The following is a 7,344-nucleotide window of genomic DNA, read 5'->3' on the forward strand; positions in this document are numbered from 1 at the left end:
CCTGGTGGGAGGGGTTATTGCACTTTTCCCCTTAGGGGAGAGAGGCTAAGGCCCGGAGTATAGTTTTGCTGTACTTGAACTTCCTCTCTGGTTTTAAAGATTTTACCAGTTCTTATATGGGGGTTCAGGAAACATCCTCAGCCTCTGGTTAAGATGGCAATGAAACTATAGTTTTGTCTATCTTAAAGATAGTTAGATTGATAACTTTGTTTATAGTTTATCTTAGTACTTAAAGAGTAAGACTTTAGGTTTTTATCCCTGTTAAGTTGGAGTGTTAAAAACATAAACACAGTCCATAAAAAGAGAGCAGACCAGTTTCCTTAGAAAAGAAAGTTAAACATGTTTTAAGGTGGTGATTTAAATTTTAGCATTGTAAACAAATGAATGTAAACACAGTAGAACATTATAAAAAAAATCAGGTGACCAGGAAGCTGGCAGAATCCCCATGGGAGAAACAGCATTTATCTTGTTAATATGAATAGCCCTTTATAACTTGGAAATAAGAAACATTTTGAACTAGGGTACAATGAAATGACTTGCTGGTTTTTTATTTAAAAGGAGATAAATAGAGGTTAAGTTTTAAATATGGTCCAAACATCACACCCAATAAACAATCGTACACTCAATAAACAATTGTAAGATTTTTTTTGAGAGCAGAAAAAAAGGAATCGGAAACAATTTTTATTTTTAAGAGTTGGAAAATATAGTCTTAGAGAAAGGAAGCCAGGTTTTTTTGGTTGTTGTTGTTGGTTTTTTTGTTTTTTAGCTGAGAGCCAGGGGCATTTGATTCTCTCAGCCCATAACTAACCGAGTTAGCACAGCTGAGAGTCTGAGGTTGGAGACCTGGAGCCAGTCACTGCGTGCAGAAGGTTGACTCCACCCCTGGCCTTCCCTGGCTGGACCTAGGGAGTAGAGACTGCACTTGCACATATCTAGTGAGTTGCTGGCAAACCTGTGGTGGGAAAGGGGGAGGGACCAGGGCAGCAGTGGGAGGCAGGTGATCACATGGTTGCTCTTAAAGACAGCAGCTAGCCATGTGGTTGCCCCTCACAAAGATGGTGGCCAGTCACATGACTGCCCTCAAAGATGGAGCAGAGGAACCAGTGGCTGGCAGAGTTTTAAAAAAAATGTTGTCAGGCCGACATGGTGTTCAGCCGCTGCAGCTGCCAACATAGGGTCGCGGTTGAACAGCAGGCTGCCATGAACAGGCTGAGCAGTGCCTCTGCCATCAGGGAAGCTCGGAGGCGGTGGTGGTAGCGGTGGCGGCAGCGGTGGCTCTCTGCTGACCCCATCCCGCCCTGGCCCTGAGAGGAGTCAAAAAAAAAAAAAAAAAAAAAAAAAAAACAACCCAAAGCTCAAGGCTAGGGTCCCAGAACAGCAGCCTCCATGGCAGTAGGAGTGATCAGTGGGGCTGCGATCAATCAGCTCAGCGCTGAAGCCTCCTGCCTCAGTGCCTACAGGAATCACCTTTGTACTGAGAGCAGCTGGTAGAGCATGGCGCCCCAAAATTGCTCCCACCAGAGGGACCCAAAATTGGTCACACTCTGTGGTGGGTATTTGCTTGCCAATAATAGACAGTCTGGTAGCCCACGAGTCCACACTGGGGTTTGCAGGAAACAGAGCCATTGGAGGGTAGGTGAAGCCATGCGGCAGAGTGAATCACCTGTGCTCCGGGTCCCAGGAGAAAGCGAAGCAGCAGAAATTTATCTCAGCTTAGAACTGTGGACTGAAGGCCGGGCAGTGATGGGTTAAGATGAGAATGAATGGAGATTTAGAATGAAATTTGGGAGAATGGAGTTTGGTATAAAGGATTCCAGACTTGAGTTATTCGTGGAAGAGCCTTTTTTGTACAGGGCCACCAATTTTATAATTAAAATAGCATATAAGGCAATAAGCTAATAAGGTACCAGGCAGCAGATATTATGTTACAGAGGAGTTTATTAAATGGGCATGGGGAGAGAAGGAAAGGGGGAGGGGCACAGGGGGGGTGGGGAGACAGAGACAGAGACAGAGACAAGGAAGAGAAGGGAGAGAGAGTAAGAGTAAGAGGGAAGAGTAAGAAGTGGGGGCAAGTAGAACTGTCCTTTTATATAGCCCTGGGCAGGGCCATGCCCCCGTGGCAAGTTGGTAGGCAATGACATCACAGGTAGGCAATGACATCACAGGTAGGCAGACTGAAGCAGAATCCTAACAATGAAGATATGGGCGAGCACACATATGAAACAATGTCTGCATACACTGAACTCCAACTAGTGGACCAGGTATGCATTAATGTGTGTAAGTTTTACTGTCTTAACTATTTCTTTAAACAAAGGATCTGTGTGTGTGTATGTGTGTGTGTGTGTGAGAGAGAGAGAAGAGAGAGAGAGAGAGAGAGAGAGAGAGAGAGAGAGAGAGAGAGAGAGAGAGAGAGAGAGAGAGAGAGTACATGTGGAGACCAGATGATAGGTAGGTTTTCCAGGGTGAGTTCTCTTCTGTTTTTGCCACTGTGTTGTGTACTCCAGGCTAGCTGATTGCGTTTCCTGCAGGTTCTCCTGTCTCAACATAGGATGCTGGAAATACAGCTGCATGCTGTGGAATCTGGCTTTTTACATGGATTCTGGGGACAGACCTCTGGTCATTAGGCTTGCATGGCCAGTGCTTTTATCTGCTGAGTAAACATCTTCTTTTCCTATGTGTTTAAACTCTATTGAACCGACGATGTGCAAACAATATTAATTGTTTTATAGTGTGTTGACTTACTTAGAATTTCTGTTGCTGCAATGAAACACCATGACCAAAAGCAAGGTGGAGAGGAAAAGGCTTATTTGGCTTATACTTCCACATTGTAGTCCATCACTGAAGAAAGTCAAACCAGAAACAAAAGCAGGGCAGAAGTCTGGAGGCAAGAGCTGAGGCCATGGAGGGGTGCTGCTTACTGGCTTGCTCCTCATGGGTTGCTCAGCCTGCTTTCTTACACAACCCAGGACCACCAGCCCAGGGATGGCACCACCCGTCCCCCATCAGTCACTAATTAAGAACATGCCTTACAGGCTTGCCTACAACTCAATCTTATGGAAACATTTTCTTTTTTTCATTAGTTAATTAATTAATTTATTTATTCTACATCCCAATAGGGAGTTCCCCTCCCTTCTCTCCTCCCAGCCCCTCCCTCTCACCTCTCCTGCCTTCCCACTGTTCCCCCAGAGAAGGGGAGATTTCCCATGGGTATCAACCTGCCTTGGCATATCAAGTAGGACTGGGCCCATCTTCTTTTCTTGAGGCTAGGCAAGGCTGTCCAGTTGGGGAAAGGAACCAAAGGCAGCCAACAGAGTGAGAGGCAGCCCTGCTCCTATTGTTAGAGGTCCCACACGAGGACCAAGCTGTACATCTGTTACATATGTGGGGTGGGGGAGGCTAGAACAGTACCATGGATGCTCACCATCTCTTCCTGGCTCAATCTTTGGGGACCCCCATGGGTCCAAGTTAGTTGATTTTGTAGGTTTCCTTGAGGCATCCCTGACCTCTCTGGCTTTTTCAATCCTTCCTCCTCCTCTTCCGTAAGATTCCTGGAGCTCCACCTATTGTTGGGCTGTGGGTCTCTGCATCTGTTTTCCTCAGCAGCATCTGTTTTCCTCAGCAGCTCTGTGAAGCCACTCAGATGACTGCCATGCTAGCCTCCTGTCTGCAGGAACAGCAGAATATTAACATCACTGTCAGTGGTGGGCTCTCTCTCAGGGCATATGACTCATGTTGGGCCAGCCATTAACCGGCTGGGTCGAAGGTCCTGTGTATGAGCTGGGGTTCCCTCTTTCTACTGGAAGTCCTGCCTGGCTACAGCAGGTGGCCACCCCAGGCCCCACCTCCCCTGCCAGGGTTACCATCATAGCCTCCTCACCCCACAGATGCCCTCCCCCCCCCCCCCCCGCTACCAACCTCAGCTCTCTCTCCCAGCTCCCCCTTCCTTACACCCACCCCTCCCCACCCTTCCCACCTAGTTCTCTCCCCCCATCTACCTCAAAAATCTGTTCTACTTCCCCTTCTGAATAAGACTTAAGCATCCTCCTTTGGGTTCCTCCTTGTTACTTAGATGGAAGCATCTTCTTATTCAAGGTTCCCTCCTCTCAGATGACTTTAGCTTATGTCAAATTGACAAAACTAGCCAGGACATGTTTATTTTGAAGGCATTAAATATATTCACAGCATCATACCTTTTAAAAAACAACAATAATTCATTGTGTGGGCATACCATATACCATTTATCTATTCATGAACTGATAGATATTGGCTTGTTAACATCTTTTGGGTATTACGAATGATGTTCTATGAACATTGATACATAGGCATTTATATGGGTCCCTGCGTTTAATTCTTTTGGAAATTATGGATCAGAATCCAATGTTTGTAGTAACTCTATGTCTAAATTTTTAAGGAAAATATACAAATTAAATTGAAATTCCCATATGAATACTGTGAGATCCAAGCAATTGATCTGGGTACAATCCTGACCAGTGCACCGAGGGAGGGTGGGGAGAACACTTCTTTATTTTTATTTCTTAAAGATAGAGTCCTAAGGATCCCAGCCTGGCTTTGAATGTCTACGTAGACAAGAATGACTTTGAACTCTCATCTTTCTGCCTAGGCCTAAGTGCCAGGCTTATAGTATGTCTCACTATGTCTGGTTCATATGGTGCTGGAGACAGAGTCCAGGGATTTTCGTATGCTAGGTGAGCTCTTTACCAGCGGTGCTACAGCCAGCCTCCCTCCTTCCTTCTCTTTCTCTCTTACACACACACACACACACACACACACACACACACACACACACACCTCCTTCCTAGCTTCAGTTCTCTGCTCCTAGATAAGATATGTCAGGTTTAAGCCAGACGAAGTTTGCTTATAACCGCTCTTCCCTACTCATTTTTTTTTTTTTTTTTTTTTTTTGGTTTTTCGAGACAGGGTTTCTCTGTGTAGCCTTGGCCATCCTGGACTCACTTTGTAGACCAGGCTGGCCTCGAACTCACAGCGATCCGCCTGCCTCTGCCTCCCGAGTGCTGGGATTAAAGGCATGCGCCACCACGCCCGGCTCTTCCCTACTTTTAACAATGTGCCTCTGGCTGAATTGCTTCACGTCTTTGTGCTGAGGAAAAAGCGATCCCCAAAGAGGGGGGAGCAGTTTGAGCTGAGCAAGCAACTAGGATAGATTTTTATTGAACATTGAGGTTCTAGGATAACAAGACCATCCCAGTGAATAGGCTGTTACTGCTGAACAGAGAAACCATTGTTAAGAAACTTCAGGGCAACTCCTGGCTCATTACCCATATGTAAACATGAACCACACCCACAAAGTGGGTACCTGTACCCTGTCTCTGTGCCCACAAAATTTTACCAACGTGTATTTTATTGGTCAAACTAGGGATTCAGTATCTTAGTTGAGAGGAAGTCTGGGAAATGTATTTTTCAAAAGTTTCACAGAAGCTGAAGTAGTGGTGCACGCCTTTAATCCCAGCACTCAGGGTGCAGAGGCAAGTGGATCTCTGTGAGTTCGAGAGCAGCCTGGTCTATGGAATGAGTTCCAGGGTAGCCAGAGCTAACAAAGTGAGACTATGTCACACACACACACACACACACACACACACACACACACACACACACACATTTTATTTTTAGTCATGCATGTCTGTGTGTGGTTATATATGCCCAAGTACAGGTAAACAGGGCATCAGATCCCCTGGAGCTAGAGTTATAGGCAATTGTGAGCCACCCTACATAAGTTCTGGGAACTCAATTCTGCCAGAGCAACAAGCTGAGTCTCCTCTTTACCCCCAGCATCATAGCTTTTAGAAGATAAAAGCGGACTGAAATGGACAATGAGGAAATGAATGCATCCTTTCAGCCACCCACCCTGCTTGACTCAAGAAAGCAAAGAGAATAGCCATGGGTGGTGGTGCAGCCCTTTAGACCTCTAATCTCAGTGCCTGGTAGGAAGGAAAGAGCATTAGTAGTTTAAGATCTTCCCCCTGCAAGGCAAGTTCAAGACCAGACTACCATATGCAAGTCCCTGTCTCAAACAATAAAAAAGGAAAAGAAAAGTAAGACTATATCTTAAGATACTATGGTGCAATCTGGGTGGTGGTGGTGCATGCCCTTAATCCCAGTACTCAGGAAACAGCGGTAGGTGGGTCTCCTGAGTTTGAGGCCAGCTTGGTCTACAGACCTAGTTCCAGGACAGCCAGGGTTACACAGAGAAACACTGTCTGAAAAAGAAAGAAAGATAGAATGTTACCTAATTCAGATTCTGCACCCAAATGACTTTTTGCATCATATGTCTTTAGGGACACATTTTATCACAGGAAATAACCATAATGTTCAAAGAAATCTTACCAGTGATGGATATCCTTATCTGTTCAGAGATGTTTTGATCCTTCTTATCTTTTCAGCAAATACAAAGAGCAAATGATAACACTGTGATGACGGGGTATAGCTTAGCTAAAGTGGTAGAGAAGTCTTTGTAAGTTGCACTCATTGTTTATGAAATTAGAACCATTTGCAATCTTTTTTTTTTTTTCCAGACAGGGTTTCTCTGTGTAGCCCTGGCTATCCTAGACTCACTTTGTGGACCAGGCTGGCCTTGAACTCACAGTGATCCACCTGCCTCTGCCTCCCGAGTGCTGGGATCAAAGGTGTGCGCCACCATGCCCGGCTACAAATTTCAACCTTAAAACGAAGATGAATTTTATTTATTTTATCTCCTGCCTTTGTACAGACACAACCATATGCCATTTTAAAGCAAGCTGTTAGTATGTTCCTGGTGTTGGTCAACTACCTGATGCCTCTGTGTTCTGAAGCCTTTTTTATCACTCCAAACAGATCCCATTAAAAAGTCACTGTCCAGTTATTAAAAAAAAAAAAAAAAAAGCCAGGTGTGGTGGCCCACGCCTTTAATCCCAGCACTTGGGAGGCAGAGGCAGGCGGATCTCTGTACGTTCGAGGCCAGCCTGGTCTACAAAGCAAGTCCAGGACAACCAAGGCTACACAGAGAAACCTTGTCTTGAAAAACAAAACAAAACAACAACAACAAAAAAAAAAAAAAAAAAAAAAAAAAAAAAGAAAAGAAAAGAAATGAAAGAAAGAAAAAGAAGTCACTGTCCCTCTTTCTCTGCTCCCCATCCATGGCAAACACCAATCTGTTTTCAGCCTTTGTGGGTTTGTCTATGCTGGATGTACCACATAGACACAGCTACACAAGCTGTGGTCTTTCGTGTCTGCTGCTCTCACTTAGCACAGTGTTACTGGGGCCCAGGTGGGTTCCCACACCTCCTCCTACTTCACTGGTTTCTACTGTTGAGCAACATTTCATGGAAC

The sequence above is a fragment of the Acomys russatus genome, chromosome 2, assembly GCF_903995435.1.
Source record: "Acomys russatus chromosome 2, mAcoRus1.1, whole genome shotgun sequence".
Taxonomy (NCBI): domain Eukaryota; kingdom Metazoa; phylum Chordata; class Mammalia; order Rodentia; family Muridae; genus Acomys; species Acomys russatus.